The 21,129-nt window shown below is 42.8% G+C and overlaps 1 long non-coding RNA gene across 2 annotated transcripts in view; it reads right to left on the reverse strand.

The window, feature by feature from the left end:
• LOC122554961 (uncharacterized) overlaps positions 1-21,129 on the reverse strand; it is a 112,694-nt gene that overhangs the window by 37,771 nt on the left and 53,794 nt on the right. Inside the window, exon 3 of one of the 2 annotated variants that reach the window (XR_015758928.1) lies at positions 17,476-17,589. The exons of the other annotated variant lie outside the window; for it this stretch is intronic. This is a non-coding gene — a long non-coding RNA (uncharacterized LOC122554961). Of the gene's footprint in view, positions 1-17,475; positions 17,590-21,129 lie in introns of those variants that run through there. 2 annotated transcript variants of the gene reach the window in all.

The following is a 21,129-nucleotide window of genomic DNA, read 5'->3' on the forward strand; positions in this document are numbered from 1 at the left end:
ACGAAATGACATGACCAGCTATCCCTAGTAGCCACACACGCAGACGACAAGCAACATGAATTTGACTGGGACAACACTACCATTATAGGGCAAGCCAAACAAAGAACAGCCAGGGAATTCCTAGAAGCGTGGCACTCATCCACAAACTCCATCAACAAACACATAGACCTGGACCCAATATACCGGCCACTACAGCGGACAGCTGAAACTGACAACCAGAAGCGGCAGGGACAGGCCACTATAAATGCCGGAGGAAACACCACAGAAGCGCTTCACAGGAGGCTCCCAAGCACTGAGGATGTCACCTAGACAGGGGACGAAACGTTTGCAACAAAAACTTCCAGCTCGGCGAACAGAACCACAGCAACGAGCACCCGAGCTACAAATCTTCTCACAAACTGATTACTGGATGCATAACCACTTTATAAGCATGTATGCTTATTTCAGCTCCTGAGCTGTTCTCATTAAATGGTTAAGAAAAACATTGATGTGGCTCACTTAAATTCAATTCACCTCCCATCTGCTACTGAGGCCTGCTACAAAATTACTGTCTAACTTTCTGCACTCACATATTTGCATTGTTTGATGTGTTTGTGAGCATAATTTTGCAATGATTGTATTGTATCACTGAGCCTTGCAGAGTACAGCAGATTGTTCACTAATTCCTGCACTTCACCCAGGTTCTGAAATGTGACTTAGTGGTGCTAACCCTCAATTTGACAGTCATCCAGGCCATTTTGGCCAGATGGGGAAATAGGTCCTTTCCTGCTGGAGAAACTATTGCAAAATGTCACTGAGTCATGAGGTAACTTGTCTTCTCTGAGACATCCTGATTAGCAAGATATTTGTTGGGAGAAAGGATAAGAACAATTGGTTGCAATACAAAACCCAAAGTGCTACTCCTGGCTGTCAGAGGATGAATGAACCACTCTGATTTCCCTCTGGCATAATGTCCAGAGATGTATAGGGTAAACCATGGGAAATGCAAGGTTGCAGGAATAAGACAGGTCTGGGTCGAATGCTCTCTGGAGGGGCAGTATGAACTTGATGGGCCGAGCACCACACCCATTATGATCCTAATTGATTCATTATAGAAACATCACTGTTTAATTTTCATTGAAATTGGAAAGCTTCATTGACAAATACTGTAATGAAAATGCTGGAGTACCTCAGCATTTGTGTAGGGAGAAACAAGTTATCATTTCGAGTCTGGTATGGCTCTTCCTCAGACTGGGTGTGATGTTTAAACCCAACATCCAACCTATACTGCCTTTTCCCAGCTTGGGCTCTTCTTTACTGATGCCAAAACCAAATACATTGACAATCCACAATATTGTCCAAGTGGGGCTATTCATGGACGCCCCCAATACCAGGATGCATGTTTCTGCTAAAGTCCAAATTGGCTTTTCATCAAGATGCAAAGATGTACTCAAGTTACAAATATATGTGACCAGAAATTACGATTTTCAGACCAACTACAGTGAGATTATTTTGTTGTGCAAGAACTCCACCCTGCACTTCCCTTCTTTGTGGTTTTGAGTTTTGAAATAATGAATGGAAAGGATGGAGATTATATATTTTTAGAAACAATTTTGTTCCAAAGTTGTATGGAGGATAGAAATTGGGCATTTGTTCAATGCAAAGGCAAATCAGGTTAAACAATGTACAATTAAAACAAAAAAGTGTTTGTTGGGACAATCTGAAGGCAAATGTAGCCTTTTGCTTCTGTTTCTTTGACATCATTACCTTTTATTGTTAAAAACACAAATACATGCTCTCTTCCATCATTTTGATTCCTTTGATCACTGATCAATGCTGTTCTGCTCTCACTTGCTTTTAATTACACTTTTACCTATGTTCCATTAGCATTGACCACAATGTCTTACTTTTCCTGATTTGTTTGACCTCACAAATATTGTCTGCCCTCTGAAATAACTCCACGAATGTCAGTTTCCCCCACCAGGTCATCCTTTATTTACACGTACATAGTATATGACACTGATCCAGGTAGCTCAAAGCTGGATCTGATAGTGAACAGAGCCCCTGACATTCCTCTTTTTTTTATGTCTGACACTCCTTTCGTTTCTTTTTTTAAATTTTCCCCACACTGTCGCCTAACAGCAATAGTGCTTATTCTTCCCCAGCACCCATGTCGTGTGTGTATACGGGTGTCAGACACAGTGAGCAACAAGTGCGTGAATCTTTATTTATATTCTACCAGGGAGAAAGGAAACACCAGAGTGGCCAGTGAGAAGCAATGCCCTTCTTGACAGAGGGCAATGCTGCATGATACATTCCTGTTTTTTTTTTCCTTCCCCCCCCCCCCCCCCCCCACACTACCGCCTAACAGCAGTAGTGCTTATTTTTCCCCAGCACTCATGTCGTGTGTGTGCAGGTGTCAGACACAGTGAAGAACAACAAGCATGTGAATCTTTACTTATATTCCACCACCAGGAAGAAAGGAAACACCAGAGTGGCCAGTGACAAGCAGTGCCCATCTCGACAGAGGGCAATACTGCCTGATACATTCCTGTTTTCTTTTTTTCCCAGGATGCAGCAGCAGCAGTGGTGGTGGTAGCTGTTTGTGCAGCTGAGCACAGCTCAAACAAAAGGAAAAACAAACACAAAAGAAAAGAAACAATAAAGAAACACAAAAAAAGCAAAGGTCTTCCCTCAACAAGGGGAAAGAAAAACTCTCCTCCTCAATAGCAGGAACACATTGACTGTGGCCCTGCCAGCACAGAGTCAGTCCCTAAACTGAGGGGATTCTAAATCTTTATTTTCCTTTTATCCCCACACTACCGCCTAACAGTGGTAGTGCTTATTTTCCCCCAGCACCCATGTTGTGTGTGTATGCAGGTGTCAGGCACAGTGAAGACCTAGTGTGTAAATCTTTATTTCTCCGTTTATTTTTTTCCTTTTTGTTTTGTTTTTGTCGTGCATGTGTGTGCAGGCATGAGAGACACTGAAAGACAATCTTTATTCATTTTCCACCACCAGGAAGAAAGGAAACACCAGAGTGGCCAGTGACAACAGTGCCCTTCTTGACAGGGGGCAAAGCTATGTGATACATTTTTTTAGGATGTCTGACACTACTATTCTTTTTGTTCTTCCAGTTCCCTCAGAAGCAGTTCTCAGAGTGAAAGGAACCAGACACTTCTGTTTTTTTTTTTGACCTACACACGACTGCCTAAATGCAGTAGTGCATATATTTTCCCCAGCACCCATGTCATGTGTGTGCAGAAAACAAAAATCACAATAAAAAAGAAACAAAAACTTCAAAATAAACTCCTCCTCAATGGGAAAACACCAACAGAATCAGTCTCCTCTTTAATAAAGGGGGAAAAAAGAGCAGAGTCCTTCACTCACATTGATCCAGCTCCCTCAGAGCCAGCTCTCAGAGACAACAAGATGTCTGATACTCCTGTTTCTTTTTTCTTTGCGTTTTTTTCAGAACCCCTGACACTCCTGCTTATTTTTCTTTTTTTCCATTTTTTTTCCTTTTTCTTTATTACCCCCACACGACTGCCTACTGTGGTAGTGCTTATATTTCCCCCAGCACCCATGTAGTGTGTGCAGGTGTAGGACACAGTGAAGACACAAGGTGTACAAATCTTTATTCAATTTCCACCACAAGGAAGAAGAAAAACACCCGAGTGGCCAGTGACGAGCAGTGCCCTTCTTGCCAGAGGGCAATACTGTGTGACACATTCCTGTTTGTTTTTATTAGCAAAAAAAGAAAAGCTACAAAACAAAAATCAATAAAAAAAACAAAAACTTCAAAATAAACTTCCTCAATGGGAAAACACCAACAGAATCAGTCTCCTCTCCTCTTTAATGCAGGGAAGAAAAAAGAGCAGAGTCCTTCACTCACACTGATCCAACTCCCTCAGAGACAACAAGATGTCTGACACTTCTGTTTCTTTTCTCTTTTCCTTTTTTCAGAACCCCTGACACTCCTGTTTATTGTTCTTTGTTTTTCTTCTTTCTGTTTTTTCCTTTTTCTTTATTACCCCCACACTACCACCTAACTGCGGTAGTGCTTATATTTCCCCAGCACCCATGTTGTGTGTGTGCAGGTGTAGGACACAGTGAAGACACAAGATGTACAAATCTTTATTCAATTTCCACCACTAGGAAGAAGGGAAACACCCGAGTGGCCAGTGACAAGCACTGCCCTTCTCAACAAAGGGCAATGCTGCGCGATACATTCCTGTTTATTTTTTTTTCCTTAACAGAAAAGTGGAGAGTCTTTCACTCTCACTGATCCATTCCCTTTGAGCAAGATGTTTACACTCCTTTTTTTTTCTCCTTTTTTTTCCACAATATCGCCTAACTGCAGCAGTGCTTATTTTTCCCCAGCACCCATGTTGTGAGTGTGTGCAGGTGTAGGACACAGTGAAGAACAACAGGTGTACAAATCTTTATTCAATTTCCACCACCAGGAAGAAGGGAAACACCTGAGTGGCCAGTGACAAGCAGTTCCCTTCACATCAAAGGGCAATGGTGTGTGATACATTCCTGTTTAATTCTTTTCCTTTTATTTTATTTTTTCCCCAGCACCCATGCTGTGTTTGCAGGTGTGAGACACAGTGAAAGACACAAGGTGCACGAATCTTTATTCAAATTTCCACCTCCATGAAGAAAGGAAACACCCGAGTGGCCTGTGACAAGCAGTGCCCTTCACATCAAAGGGCAATGCTGTGTGGTCAAACAGTGAAGGGGAGGGCAGGGATTAAATCAAAATAGAGTTGGATACATTCCTGTTTTTTTTGAACAAGATGTCTGACACTCCTGTTTTCTTTTTTTTCCTTTTTTTTAACCCCCACACTACCACCTAACTGCGGTAGTGCTTATTTTTTTCCCCCGCACCCATGTTGTGTGAGAAGGTGTGAGACACAGTGAGTGACACAAGGTGTATGAATCTTGATTCAGTTTCCACCACCAGGAAGAAAGGAAACACCCGAGTGGCCAGTGACAAGCAGTGCCCTTCACATCAAAGGGCAATGCTTTGCGATCAAACAGTTAAGGAGGGCAGGGATTAAATCAAAATAGAGTTGGATACACTCCGGTTTTTTTTTTGCAGGTGTGAGACACAAAGTGCACGAATATTTATTCAATTTCCACCACCAGGAAGATAGGAAAACACCCGAGTGGCCAGTGACAAGCAGTGCCCTTCACATCAAAGGGCAATGCTGTGTGATCAAAAGAGTGAAGGGGAGGGTAGGGACTAAATCAAAATAGAGTTGGAGGGGGAAATAATGCCATCCACTCCCTGCGGCGCCCACCTCTCCCTGAACAACTCCAGGGTGTTTGTGGACACCCCGTGCTCCTTCTCCAAGGACACCCGGGCTCTAACGTAACCGCGGAAGAGGGGCAGGCAGTCGGCCCTAACGACCCCCTCCACGGCCCGCTACCTCGAACTGTTGATGGCCAGTTTGGCCAGGCCCAGGAGCAGACCCACGAGGAGGTCTTCAGACCTGCCCTCCCACCTCCATACCGGGTGCCCGAAGATCAGGAGAGTGAGACTGAAGTGCAACCAAAAGCAGAGGAGGAGGTTTTTAAGAAAGTCAAAAAGGGAGTGCAAACGCCCACACCCAATATACACGTGGTCCATGGACTCCACAGCGCCACAGAACAAGCAGTTGGGCTGGGAATCCGTGAACCACCGCAATCCGTGGTTGCAGGGGACTGCTGCATGCAGCACCCCCCACCCCAGATCCCTGAGAGAAAGGGGGAGGACTCCCGCGTAGAGAGCCCTCCACTGGAAATCCCCATAGCCCGGTGGCAAATGGGCATGCCAAGGCGTGTCGGGACGGTGGATGAGGGAGAAGAGATGGACGGTATGCAGCAGCAGTCTATACAGGGCCCGCCTTTTTACATCCTTAAAAGGGACAAAATTAAAATTCCAGAGGCAGCTCAGGTTGTGGGGCACAGGCTCCCGCGGGAAGTACGGGACCTTGGGGCCAATATGAAATTCCGTCCGGGCTGGGGTGAGCGCGGACGGGATCCCACCGCACACCTGAGCGTCCTCCAACTGGTGCACTACATCGAGTCCGAGCACCACCGTTTTAAGGCGTCGGATGGCGGTGGCCACTTACCGGACGTCTACCGCTGCCCTGCTTGCTATGTCCTGCGGCAGCGTCCAGCCCAGGCCTCCGGCACCCAGCACGTCCCTGACCCTGGTCACCCTCGCCGCCACGGCCCTCCCCTCCGACAGCCACTCAAACCCGCGAGTACAGAGGTGCGGATTCCTGAGCAACAGCTCCCTGACGACAGCCGCTACTCCTGCCGGAGGGTTGGTGCGACGCAATTCGACCATGTTCAGTGATCAGGTCCTGGTAAAAGACAGGCAGCGTCTTGAGGGCGACCTCCAAACCGTCATGGTCGACGAACAGGAGCTGCGTGTCATAGTTGAGGTTACGCACCTGGCGGAAAAAATATGTCGCCAGGGCGCACCACCTAGGAGGAGGCTCGACGTAAAGGTATCGCTGCAAGGTCTGAAGGCGGAACGTCGCGACCTTGGGTGCGGACGCACACCAGCGACTGACCGCCCTCCTCAGTAGGGAGACCCAGAACCTGCGCAGCGACCCAGTGCATCTTTTTGTCCCAGAAGAAGTCGACCAAAGTTCTCTGGATGTCAGCGACAAAGCCAGGAGGAGGCTCCAAAGTGGCAAGCCGGTAGCACAGCATGGCGGCCACCAGCTGGTTTATGACCAGCACTCGACTCCTGGAAGATAGCACTCGGAACAGTCCTGTCCAGCGGCCTAGGCGAGCCAAGACTTTGACCTCCAGCTCCTGCCAGTTGGCCGGCCAGGATTCCTCAGCCGGACTGAGGTAGACCCCCACGTAGAGGATATGGGTGGTAATCCAGCTGAACCCCCGTAACTCCTCCAGCAGAGAGTCCACCCGCCACGGACCAACCAGTAGTCCGGAACATTTGGCCCAGTTGATCCTGCCATGTACACGGCCTGGCACTCGCGCATCCTCCCCAGGTCAGCCTTGCGCTGTTACAACCAAGCCCTGCTGGGTTTCCCTGGTGAGATTATTAAGGTTTCGGATGAATAGCCAAAACTGTTAAGCTCCCAGGTAATGAGAGATGAATAGGCTCCTCTTCTTTATTATCTGCTTTCTCAGAAGCTCACAATAATGTCAATTTAAAGAATAGTTAGTGAAGTTAATGAAATAACAGTAATAGTTGAGTAGTGATTTTGAGATTGTTGGCTTTGCGAGTTGATTGAATTTCTGTGGTCTCAAGATAAAACTTTCTCCCCCTAAGTAAACTGCCTCTTCCTTACAGGAGTTTTGTGTTTGGCATCGGTGTTCCTGATGCTGATTCACTCCCCACACTCCTCCAACTACAATTAGTAGTTGCTAATGGGGTGGTCCTATAATCAAACAGGAGCCAGGTCAGTTTGATATCGACTGAAGCAATAGGCTGTTTCTTTAAGCCTGCCTTAAGACTGTTCTCTCTGACAGACCATTAGACAATGGACATTACAGAGCTGTCCTTACATACCAAATGCTGTTCATCTTTTGAAAATACTTGAATTCCCTATTGGTAAATGATGACCCATTGCCTGTGACCAACACTTCTGGGGTCTATGTATTGCAAGAGATACCCGCAATCTTTCTATTGTGGTCCTCGTGTTTGGTGCATCAAGTCTATTTACGTTCAACCACTTTGAATGGGCATTTGCAATGACTAAAAACATGCAGCCCGTGAAAGGACCGGCATCATTGATGTGTCACCGAGTCCAGGGTTTACCTGGTCATTCCCATGTACATGGATAATTTTAGTCCTTATTGGCACTCTGGGCACTGACTCATCAATGTGGCTACGTTGGCAGCCAATCTTGGCCACCAGACATAATGTTTTGCCAACATCCTCATTTGGGACACGTCCGGATGACCCCAATGAATCTTATGGTGACCTTTGCTCAGTACAATCACTCTTGCTCCTCATAATAATATGCTGTCTTCTATGATGGTCATGTCTTGCCAGATCCAGAAAGGTTTCAATGTCGGTTCTGATGCCCCTTTTGTTTCCCCCATCACCACCGGCTGTTTTAGTTTTGCCAGGATGGGATCATTTTGTGTCTATAGTCTGATATTGTAAGCAGTGAATGGAAGGGTGTCCAGAAAGTTTAAAATCAGAACAAACACTTCTAGTGGCGGCACCACCAGTGGTGTATCCACCAGTGGGAGGTGGCTCAGGGCATCCGCATTTGGCCTCTGTACGATGTTCCAAATTGTAATTGCATGCACTCAGACTAAGAGCTCACTGTTCAATTTGACAGAAAGCTATGGGCTGCAAGGCCCTGACTCCTTAAGCAGCCCTAGCTGGGGTTTGAAGTCCATTACTATTACAAATTTATGTCCATAAAGGTACTGATGGAACATTCTCACACCTAAAATGACCACCCAACCTTCCTTCTCTTTGTCGGCGTATCTTTGTTCGGCATCAACTAAAATCGAGGAAGCAAATGCTGTCAGGGTACATCTTGGCTCCAAGACCATTTCCAAGGCTGACTCTTTTTCAATAGCAAATGGAAGGATATCAGGATGGAGGCCAGGTTGCATATGAATTTTCCGTAATAATTCACCAACCCCAGATCTTAGCTCCAGTACAGACATGGGAGCCAGGGCACCTTTGATCACTGTCACTTTATCTTCCAAAGGGTATAACCCAGTCTTGTTGATGCTGTAGCCCAGGTAGGTTACTGGGGGTGCCTAGAACACACGTTTTTCCCTCCTAGAACATGCCCCTGCTTTGGAGAAACATTTTAGTACGATTTCCAAATTCTCTAAATGCTATTTATTGGTTTTCCCAGTTATAAGCATGTCATCCAGATAAATGGCAACTTGGGATATACCTTGGCACAAGTTGATGATACCCCAAAGGTAGTCTTGTATAGCAGTACAAACCTATTTTGGTATTATTTGTAACATATGTCTGGAAATGCTTATCTAATTGCAATTGCGGTACGCATGGTTCACGTCCAGCTTCGTGAAGGACAGTGTGCCCCCCTGCCTGCTTTGCAATAAGTTCTCTATCGGAGGGATTGGGTATTTATTCAGCTGCGAAAAGTGGTTTACCATTTGTTTGAAATTGCCACAAAGGTGAACCAACACATCAGGCTTCACAATTGATATGGCTAGTGCTGCCCATTCGCAAACTATACAGGCTTGATGATTCCTTTGCTTTCTATACTCATGATTTCTGCATCTACTAATGGCACTGGCTGGGAAGGGGAGACCTTGCAGATTGTGGAATTGTTTCTTGATCAACATGTAAGGTGGCCTTTGCCCCTTGGATAGGCCCTAGATCTTCCTGAAAAACTCTGATTATTTAGTTAGGACTTCACTCAGGCAGTTATTTTCTAATCGAAAAATGTTGAACCAATCAAATTGAATCTTTCTCAACTAAATTCACCTCACCAAGCTTAGGTCTGAGCCTTTTACCACAATCAGTGGTAACTGAACCAACTGCTTCTCAAAGTTGTACCCTTAATCTGTAGGGGTTCACTGGTATAGGTTCACAGACTAGCTGAGGTCTTATGCTAACTTAAGAGTTTGAGTCAAAAGTGAATTTTGGTAAAGGTTGGTTCCACAATGACTGAAACAACCGTGGCAGTAATGCCCTCCATTAGAACTGGGTGACGATTTAACTGCACGTTAGTTTGTTTGGTTTTGATTTGAATGTTGCTAAGCAATTTAACTGTTCCAAGCCAGCTGTAGGTGGACTTTCCAAGGTGTGCACTCTCCTGAATACCATCCTATGAGTCCTCTTACTGAATTCAGACCTAGTGAGACTTGTTTGCTGTCTTAAGTCTACATACCGGTAGCAACTATAGTGGCATGCTGGTCCAGATTCTGAAGAAAATTGTAACCGTTTAGCTGTGACTTGGCTTTACTTTCAGTTATGCTGTGGGCTGACAGGGAGTTCCTCTGTTCAGGAAAGATCCTAAGTGAGACGATGCAATTGCCTTCACTCAAGCAGTGTTTCCCAAGTTCAGAGAGCCTGGCAAGGGTGTCCACTTTCTTTGGAATATCCTGTAACTCATAAGCTCCACTTGCCTCATTTTCTAACGACAAATCCAGTTGTAGTGCCTGTTTGAAGTCCAATTGGGCTTCAGCTAGTAGGCCCTTTTACATGGTCACATCATTAATCCCACATTAGTAAACAGTCTCTCAACATCTCACTTTGGGTTAAACCAAAATCACATTCTTCTGCCAGTCATTTTAACTTTGTCAAAAATCCCAGTATGGATTCCCCAGTTCTCAAACTCGAGTAAAACTGATAAAAATCTCAGAATTAGAGGACGCTTGGGACTGTAATATTCCTTAGCTAAATCCATCAACTCTTGAAAGGTTTAGTATCTGATGCTTCTGGGAAGTCAGTCTCCTAATAACTAAAAAAGCTACTTGTCCACACACTGTTAGGAGAATTACTCTGCAGATTTTGAGAAGATTTGTCTCAGGTTGAGGTTCTTGATATAAGTTTGCTCACTGAGCTGGAAGAGTTTTCAGATGTTTCATCAGATTAGCACAACACATCCATCCTAGCGCAAGCCAAACAGAGACACATGCGAGAATTCCTAGAAGCATGGTACTCCAACCGAATTCCATCAACAAACACATTGACTTAGATCCCATTTACCACACCACCCCCCTTTGAGAAAAAGAGCAGGAAATAGCATCACCACAGGAAATGGCATCACCAACCCAAGGAAACCTAAACACACAAATAAAAAATGGACCATACCACCAGAGGCTCACTGATCATATTACCTAGTATGTCATGAAATGTCTGAAAACGAACCTTCCAGCTCAGCGAGCAAACACATCCAGAATTACTCTGCTTTTCGTCTGTCCCAATGTCATTTGTCCGAAAAAATAATGCATTCTTTCCACACACTGGGCTTAGTCTTCAAAGGCAGTATTGAATGAGTCAAGCTTTCCAAATAGTGGCATGATGCCAGAAATATGTACCCTAACTCAAAAACGACTGTTTCAAGCTAATCTCTTCAGGGGCATGTTCTTCTCTCCACACCACTGAAATAATTTCACGAAGGCCAGTATTCCATTTAAAGTTCACCCTTTATTTACAAGCTGAAAGTCCTTGACACAGATCTAGCACCCTTAGAGTCAGCTCTTAGTATGTCAGGATGTATGACACTCCTGCTTTTATCTGCCAGCGAGGACTCTCTGATTGGACCAGATTTACACCCCCAATCCGGAAACACATATACTATGAGGTCCACATGGCTGACCTCATTGCAATCATTACAACATATTTGCATAAGTAATGGCCAGATTTTGTAATCATTGGTGAAACAATTGCATTTGCCATTGACCTTGAAGCTGCCCACAAAGATTTAAAATCTCTGAACTGTTGACTTCATCTTTCCAACACAGGTTTAAATCTAGCACTAAATCAAGATGATTTCTAGACAGCTAGCAACAATTTTCAAAGCACAAACCAGGAAGTAAAATATGCACTCATTATGATTCACTTTCCAATAGTAGAGTGGCATGGTGGCTCAGTGGTTAGCACTGCTGCCTCATACCACTAGAGACCCAGATTTGATTCTTGCCTCAGGCGACTCTCTGTGTGGAGTTTACATATTCTGCATGGGTTTCCTCCAGGTGCTCCGATTTCCTCCCACAGTCCAAACATGTGCAATTCAGGTGAATTGGCCATGTTAAATTGCACAGTGTTAGGTGCATTAGTCAGGGGTAGGTGGGTTACTCTTCAGAGGGTTGGTGTGGACTTGTTGGGTCAAATGGCTTCTTTCCACACTGTAGGGAATCTAATCTAATCATTTTACAGAGAATGGAATAAATGATTGGATATATACAATAGATTAAAGTAGAAACTAAAATATCAAACTTTTAAGATCATACTTTAAGAACCCTGTTGTATAAAGTGATAATTGAAAATTTTGACATTCCACAAATAAAAATTTCACAATTTTAACAACATTTATGAACATTGTACACTGTTGAAAGCCCACTATATCCTAAATAACAAAGTGTAACTTTTACTAAGAATTTTTACGGTGAGACTAATAAGAGAAAAGAGCTCGTGTCATGATTTCTAATTGATTTTAGTCCTTGAGGAGCTCAACAGTGCTCATAAGAAACATAGAATCATTGCCAGTAACTTCTGAATTTCAATGTTCATATGTGCAGACTTCAGAAGTTCCTTTCAGTTACAAAGGAATAATGATTGTGAATGCTCTAAATTCTGTCATTATTACTACCACAAAATATGGACCACTTTTTTTTGTACTGAATGTTCAATTAGATTGTAGCCATATATGCATCTTCCCAAGATATACCCAATTGTCTACAGCAAGGTATATTTTACAACTGGAGAATTCCCAACTTCATAAAATGAAGGTTATTTAATATCTAATGTAGCTTGTTGATGAAAGGATGTTCAAAAAAGCCATTCTGTTATGCCAGAATATTATTTATTCTATATAAATTGGAACACTAATTCCCAACATTTTTTACTCTCAAGGCCAGCCCATGTGTATTAAAGATTTTATGGATGATCTGAACATAAATATGATCCATAAAATCATATGGTGCTTAAACATGTCTATTATTACCTTTCTTTTACTTAGTCAATGTGAAACTTGGAGTGTACGATGTATAGTCGTACTAACTATGCACAACAATTTTTGTCTTCGCATCAACTGGCTCTGAGGCCTGTGTCTTACCTTTCTGAAGATGGTCACCTCTGTAAACAATGCATATCCAGAGAGTTCTGTGGTTCCTTGACATCGAGGGGCAGAAATTTGGCAGTGTTTTTGCACAATGTTTTGGCAAATTGAGGATTCAACAACCATTTCCATTTGTAGAATACAAGGGAGGGGTATTGTGGTGACTTACAGCCTGGTACCTCTGCCTGCTGCTGCCATTGTAGCATCAGGCTGTTTGTGCCAAGGCTTGCTCCTTCTCATTTCAAAGTGCTATTCTCCTTTTATTTTGCTTTGCATATATCAGTGTTCAGCTTAAGTGCTGGGATATCGAATCCAAGTTCAAAAAGTCATAGTTAATTTGGAAATTACAGATTTCACATATGCCTCATTGAGAATTCCTGAGTTTGAAGATGTACTTTTATGAATGACCATCCTTTCAGAACTGTGAAACCATGGTTAACAGTACTTTTTAAGTAATATTTACAGGACCAAACAGTCTCATGATGTTTTGTATTCACTTTGTAGTGGTGTAAAGTTCAGACAGACTACAAAAGTAATAGATTTTTTATTCTTCACTTGTCCCCAACCACAACTACCAACCATACCTATTCTGAATACCAAAAGAGGCCCCACTTCAACTTGCTGCTTTTTATTTTAGTTTACAGCCGCTAGTAAATGTAGGGACATAAGAAATTGGAACAGGAGTAGGTTATTTGTACACTCAAGGCTACACCACTATTCAGAGTCACTAGGGAATGTAAGAATATAAGATACAATAGCAAGAATAGGATATTCTTCCACTTAAGTCTGTCGGGGGCTGATCTGCCCCAGACCTCAACTCCTTTCTCCTGCCAATGACTCTCACAGTCCTCAACTTCTTGATATTTCAATAATCGATCTATCTCCTTTTTAAGTACTTTCCGTGATCTAGCCTCCACAATGCTCGAGAGCAGAGAATTTCAGACATCCACTTTATGAGAAAGGGCAGCACAGTGGTTCAGTGGTTAGCACTGCTGCCTCAGAGACCCGGGTTCAATTCCAGCCTCAGGTGACTGTCTGAATGGAGTTTGCACATTCTCCTTGTGTCTACGTGGGTTTCCTCCAGGTGCTCCAGTTTCCTCCCACAGTCCAAAATGTGTAGATTAGGTGAATTGGCCATGCTTAAATTGACCACAGTGTTCAGGGATTTGTAGGTTAGGTGCATTAGTTTGGGGTAAAATGTAGAGCAATAGGGTAGGGGAATGGGTCTGGGTGGGTTACTCTTCAGAGGATTGGTGTGGACTTGTTGGACCAAATGGCCTGTTTCCACACTGTAGGGAGTCTATTCTGTTAAAACAAATTTCTTCACATCTCAGTTCGAAATGAAGGTCCCCTTAATTCTGTAACTATGTTCCTAGTATAAGATTCCCAACTAGTGGAACTATCTTCCCAACATGGACCTAACCCTAACTCTGACTTATCCCCTCATATTGTATATTTTAATAAGATCACCAATTATTCTTGTGAACTCTAATGACTAAAAGACTAACTCATTTAGCCATTCATGATAAGTCAAACTGCTCATCCCAGGAATCAGTCTCGTGAGTATCTTCTGAACTGCCAGTATCTCCTTTCTTAAATACGGGACCAAAACTGTACATGTACTTAAAGTGCAGTCTTTCCAACAGCATGTACAGTTGCAACAAGGTTTCCCTATTTTTAAACTCCAAGCCCCAGCCTTCCAGCAGTAAAGACCCACATTGGATTTGCCTTTCTAATTACCTGCTATACCTGTATGTTCACCTTTTGTGTTTCATGCACAAGAACACCCAAATCCTCTACACTGCACTTTCTTGAGTCTCACTTAAATACTAATTTACTTTTGAATCTTCCTACCAAAGTACGTGACCTCACATATTCCTGCATTAAACTCCGCTGCCAAGTTTTTGCCTATTTACTAAACATAACTATATCCCCTTGCATATTCCTTATGTTCTCAGTACAACATTTTCCTCCACCTATTTATCCATCATCAGCAAATTCGGATACACTCTTCCGCCTTCTCCAAGTTATTAATACACATAATAAATAACTAAGGCCTTAGTATTGATCCTTGGCATCTGTTAGTTATGCCTTTCGAACCTGAAAATGACCCATTAATCCTGACTGTCTTCTGCTAGTCCTCAATCCTTGCTAACACTTTACTCCTAATATAGTGAGCTCCTATCTTGTGCATTAACCTTTTACATGACACCTTATCAAATGCCTCCTGGAATTCCAAATACCAATCCAAACCCAAAATATATCAATTCCTCTTTACCAACTCTGCTTGTTATATCCTCAAAGAACCGGAGCAAATTTGTCAAACCTGATTAACCATTCAGGTTAATCCATTTGATTGCATTAGCTTTTTTATAGTCTATCAATTTCTTCCTCAAGAATGGACTCTAGCATATTCCCAATGACAGACCTTAGGCTAACTGTTCTATAATTTCCTGCTTTCTGTCCTCCTGCCTTCTTGAACCGGGTTATCATATTAGCGGCTTCCAGTGAGGTTTCAGTAGTTTCCAGTTACCCAGATTCCAGCGAGTTCTGGAATATTTCAACCAATGCCTCCAGTAACTCAGCAGCCACTTCCTTTGAAAACCTTGAAAATGCATCAGGTCCTGGTGACCAGTCTGCGTTCGATCCCATGGTTTGTCAAATACTTTGCCCCTGGTGATAGACTGTTACAAAACCTTTTCTTCCATTAGAACCTTACTTAGTTGTTATCTTTGGGATATGTAAAGAATACTCTAGCATTAAGGCTGATGCAACATATTGTTTCAATGACCTGCCATTTCCTGTTATCAATTTCCCAGTCTCCTCCTGCAAGGCCCACACACTCACTTTAGTTACTCTCTTTTTGTATATTCACAGATGGCCTTCATGTTTGTTTATATATTTCTCGCCAATTTGCTTTATGATCAATTTTCTCCATTTTTATTGGCTTTATAGCCATACACTGTTGGTTCCTAAAAAAAAACCCAATCCTCTGGTCTACCACTAGTTTTCACCACTTTGTGTGGTTTAGTTTTTAATTGGATATGCTCTTTAATTGCCCCTGTTAACCATGGATGGTTCATCCTTTTCATCAAGTCCTTCTTTTTGATCAGAATAAATTTTTGATGAGTGTTAAATATTTCTGGTTAAATGTCTGCCACTGCTCATCTACTGACACTTCCCTTAGTTTATTTTCCCAGCCTAGATACAGGTAGCTCTCCTATAATGCCGTAGTTATGTTCCCTTGCAACGCCATGTTATAGAAAAACGTGCAATAGAAATAATGGAGCCCATGGGAAAAACAGGGTTAGGGCGAATCACAAACACTACCAATAAAAATCAAAACAAAAGTAATAGTTAGCCGAACTCAAACAATAGCACAGTCTAAGTAAATTTTGACCTGTTGTAACTCATCTATTGTATGTTGCTATATAGTGCAATTCATCAGAATCTTCAACCGATTACACTCGCTTGACATCTGTACCTGCTGGCTGCACTACATTCTAGCCAGTCATCTGATCCCATCCAATTGTAATACTGCACAATTTAGATCCCAGAATGAAACCTGCCTTGATAGATCAAGCGCTGAATCTTAATTTATTTTGTTGAGTGTCAGTTCTGTTAAGTGTTTTGGAGAGTTTCATATTGTGATGCTTGGGGAGATCTATCATCTTACTTTACAAAGCCTGCCTGATTTATTACCCTTTAATGCCCCTCTCACACCATCATACTGTGTGCCACTTTTAAAACAACTCGCCACTTCCTGGATATCTCAGAATTGACCAACATCCGTGATGCAGCACCATCTTTAAAAATATATTGTGCCCCCAAACAAGAGCTGTCATTCTGGGGCTCCCTGCATGGTTCCTGACATTGGCCCTGGATGTGGCAGACAATAGAAAATTGGTGCCTTTCTTTGTGGGCAGGGACATGGAGATGCTGCTGATGAGGACAGGTGATGCAGAGGCAGGATGTCCTTTTCTCCCAGGCCAAAAGAGAATGCCATTCTATTGGAACCATGCCAACCTGGACCAGAGTTACTGTCCTGCCCAGTGCAGTCTCAACCAACTGAAGGAATGTACAGAATGTAGGAAGAAGATCAATGACCTTCTCCACTGTGCCAGTGAAAGTGCCACCATCTTCTCATTGATACTCACACTCACTCTCTGTTACTTCACCCACCATTCCTTGCAAAATCTTCTCCACTCACACTCATCCTCGCTTACATCTGACCCTGAATCTCTTCTGCATAGCCTACTCATCTATGCAGGACATCTCCCCACATGCACCAAAGGTCACAGTGTGCCACCCACCTTTCTCGCCCTCACCCATTATGTGCAGAGTTTCCTGACCCTGACCACCCTGAGCAGTTGACTGACCATGTCCAAGCTCCTGTAGTGGTTTTTTTTGCAGTTGGTTACTATAGTAACTAGTCACTGAAACAGATTCACATGTGTCTGCAGATACGCTTTAACATCTAATCATATTTTTTTAAACAAAAAGAGAGAGAAAAAACTCAATACAACCAACAAAGCCAAGTTTCAAACTACTCCTCAACACTGTCCTTTCATTGTTAATCAATTCCAGTGAAATTTCACTCTTATCTCAACTCTTTTTAAGTTTTTTAGTTAACAGATTGATCCCAGTTTCTTGACCTCAGGCTATAGAGACACTTTCATGTTGCTTTTCCAAGTCCACTAGCACAAACATTTCACAATACCTTTCACAAAGCTCTTCACAAGAATGCACATGAGCCAACTGATCATGTGATGGCAACGCGGAGTCCAGTCTTCCAAGCACCACGACATTCAGTGACGAGGACGAGAGTCACATAACAGCGAACAGGAGTTCACTTTATTAAAAAAAAGTCAGCAATTCACAAATCTTATTACAAATTGCTTTTAATAAATGCATGTTACAGGAGAACTGTATTTATCTGTAATTACCCTTATTTGGGCTGAGGACACTGGTTTGAGATTCAATTTGCTCTTCCTCAAACTGAACATGTAATTCTACCATGTTGTGATTGCTACACCATAAAAAAATTCTTAACTATATGATCTCTTATTAATCCTGCCTCTATTCACATTCTTAGATATAAAGCAGCCTGTTCCTGGGTAAGTTATACAACATGCTGTTCTAAGAATCAAACCCTGATCTCAATGTATTTCTCCTGCACCAATCTTTAAGCATGCATTTCCCTCTCAATTTATGTTTACCCTATGCCATTTGCACATGGCTCATGTAGTAATCCTGAGATGTTACCTTTTGTGGTTCTGCTTTTTAATTTAGCACAAACTGCTTGTAATCCCTCAGCATAATCTCTTTCCTAGTCCTGCCAATGCAATTAGTATCTTTGTGGATTCTTCCCCTCCCACTACAAGTTCCTCTCTAGCCCAGAAGAGATGTCCTGGATCATAGTGCTTTGATCAGTTTGCACATCCTCCCTGCAAACTGGGTCCTCATCCACACCAGGACTAAGACCTCATGCCTGTTGGACAATAGCACTAGTTGAGTTCCCTCCAAAGTTAAATTCTGGATCACAATTTCTGCCTCACTCACAGCCATACCCTCCTGTCTCTGACCATGGATCAAATGTGATGTAATTAATCCAAGGGGTGTGTCTCCTGAAATATAGTACTGTATTCAAGTAATTTTCCCCCTGCTTGGTGTGATGAAAAGAATACTGTTCAGAGTTGCTCTTCACCTCTGAGCTGAAGTTCCTTGGGCAGCCAACAATTGCTTCAGATTTGTTCACCTTAGATCAGACAGGCATCAACCAACTCCCCCATATGACAGCTGAAACACATTGCTTACCCAACCTTCTGATAAATTAATCTATTTGTTAATTGAATGTTAAATATTTTAAAAGTTAATTTCCTAACTGTACTCTTCATCTGTAACAACACCCCCGGATTTAAATCACTTGATTTAAAACAAAAGAGACATGGAAGCAATACCTACTAATCAACTACCAGTTTTCCTATGACATCACACTTGGATCTGACACATAGAAAAGGTTTGAAGGGGCTGTCTGCTGCCGGTTTTTATTTCCTGCCACAACTGTTCTTCTCAAACCGGTCCACCTTCCTAGTCTGCATCACAAGTGATGCTGACCTACTGCACACTCCTCCCAGACTCAGGAAGGCTGCCAACTTGGCTCGTTCTCAGATCGGAAATAAAATAAAGATATGAATATGAGGTCCAGTAGTTAATTTCTGCAGAATCTGTGCATAGAAATCCTTGATGGAATATTCAGATGGTAATCAGCTTTTCCAAACCTTCCCTGCCTTCCCATAAATATAAGGGCCAATATTGCTTTCTGTCAGGACAGGAAATTCTACCAACTCAAAAGGCAAAAAACTGAACAAATACTGATTGTGAAACAAAGCAAGATTCTTTGATTGGCATATTATTATTGCAAACACATTAATAGAGTGAAAAATTATGACTAAAGGAAATATAACTTTCGCTCTCTGTGCAATTACTCAATACTTCATTAATTGTATTTTAAATAGGAAGCACACAGCATCATACAAAAGGGTTAATCAGATCTAAGGTGAAGCAATCCCGCAGTCGTTGGTCTTAGGCAGACAGCAATTGGAGTCTTCCCAACCTCCACATGGAGATATATGTATCTGATCTATCTTTTGTTCAGAATACTTTAGCCATAGCTATTAATTTAACCTGGGACAGTGTTTGTAGAGGAATAAGACGGTGTTATTTTATGGGTCTGAAGATTGTGAGGGAGCAAAAATGGCCTTTGCAGTGATATGTACTTCTTGTCAGATGTAGGAGTTTAAGGAGAGCTTAAGGGTTACTGCGCATTATAAGGTTGATAAGTCCCCGGGTCCTGATGGTCAACATCCCAGGGTACTGAAGGAGGTGGCTCGAGAAATCGTGGATGCGTTGGTGATTATTTTCCAGAGTTCGATAGATTCGGGATCAGTTCCTGCGGATTGGAGGGTGGCTAATGTTGTACCACTTTTTAAGAAAGGTGGGAGAGAGAAAACAGGAAATTATAGACCAGTTAGTCTGACCTCAGTGGTGGGAAAGATGCTGGAGTCTATTATAAAGGATGAAATTACGACACATCTGGATAGTAGTAACAGGATAGGTCAGAGTCAGCATGGATTTATGAAGGGGAAATCATGCTTGACTAATCTTCTGGAATTTTTTGAGGATGTAACTCTGAAGATGGATGAGGGAGATCCAGTAGATGTACTGTACCTGGACTTTCAGAAAGCTTTATTAAATTCCCACATAGGAGGTGAGTGAGCAAAATTAAGGCGCATGGTATCGGGGGAAAACTACTAACTTGGATTGAAAGTTGGTTGGCTGATAGGAATCAAAGAGTAGTGATAAACAGCTCCATTTCGGAATGGCAGGCAGTGACCAGTGGGGTACCGCAGGGATCAGGACTGGCACCGCAGCTTTTTACAATATATATTAATGATATAGAAGATGGTATTAGTAATAACATTAGCAAATTTGCTGATGATACTAAGCTGGGTGGCAGGGTGAAAAGTGAGGAGGATGTTAGGAGATTACAGGGTGACCTGGATAGGTTAGGTGAGTGGTCAGATGCATGGCAGATGCAGTTAAATGTGGATAAATGTATGGTTATCCACTTTGGTGGCAAGAACAGGAAGGCAGATTACTACCTCAATGGAATCAATTTAGGTAAAGGGGCAGTACAAAGAGATCTGGATGTTCTTGTACACCAGTCAATGAAGGTAAGCATGCAGGTACAGCAGGTAGTGAAGAAGGCTAATAGTATGCTGGCCTTCATAACAAGAGGGATTGAGTATAGAAGCAAAGAGGTTCTTCTGCAGCTGTACAGGGCCCTGGTGAGACCACACCTCGAGTACTATGTGCAATTCTGGTCTCCAAATTTGAGGAAAGACATTCTGGCTATTGAGGTTCACTAGGTCAATTCCTGGAATGGTGGGATTACCTGACGCTGAAAGACTGAAGCGACTGGGCTTGTATACCCTTGAGTTTAGAAGACTGAGAGGGGATCTGATTGAGACATATAAGATTATTAAAGGATTGGACACTCTGGAGGCAGGAAACATGTTTCCGCTGATGGGTGAGTGCCGAACCAGAGGACACAGCTTAAAAATATGGGGTAGACCATTTAGGACAGAGATGAGGAGAAACTTCTTCACCCAGAGAGTGGTGGCTGTGTGGAATGCTCTGCCCCAGAGTTCAGTGGAGGCTCAGTCTCTGGATTCATTTAAGAAAGAGTTGGATAGAGCTCTCAAGGATAGTGGAATCAAGGGTTAAGGAGATAAGGCAGGAACAGGATACTGATTGAGGATGATCAGCCATGATCATATTGAATGGTGGTGCAGGCTCAAAGGGCAGAATGGCCTACTCCTGCACCTAT

The sequence above is a fragment of the Chiloscyllium plagiosum genome, unplaced genomic scaffold (genome assembly GCF_037043375.1).
Source record: "Chiloscyllium plagiosum isolate Xiang-an unplaced genomic scaffold, Cpla_swu_hap1 HiC_scaffold_12, whole genome shotgun sequence".
Lineage (NCBI taxonomy): Eukaryota > Metazoa > Chordata > Chondrichthyes > Orectolobiformes > Hemiscylliidae > Chiloscyllium > Chiloscyllium plagiosum.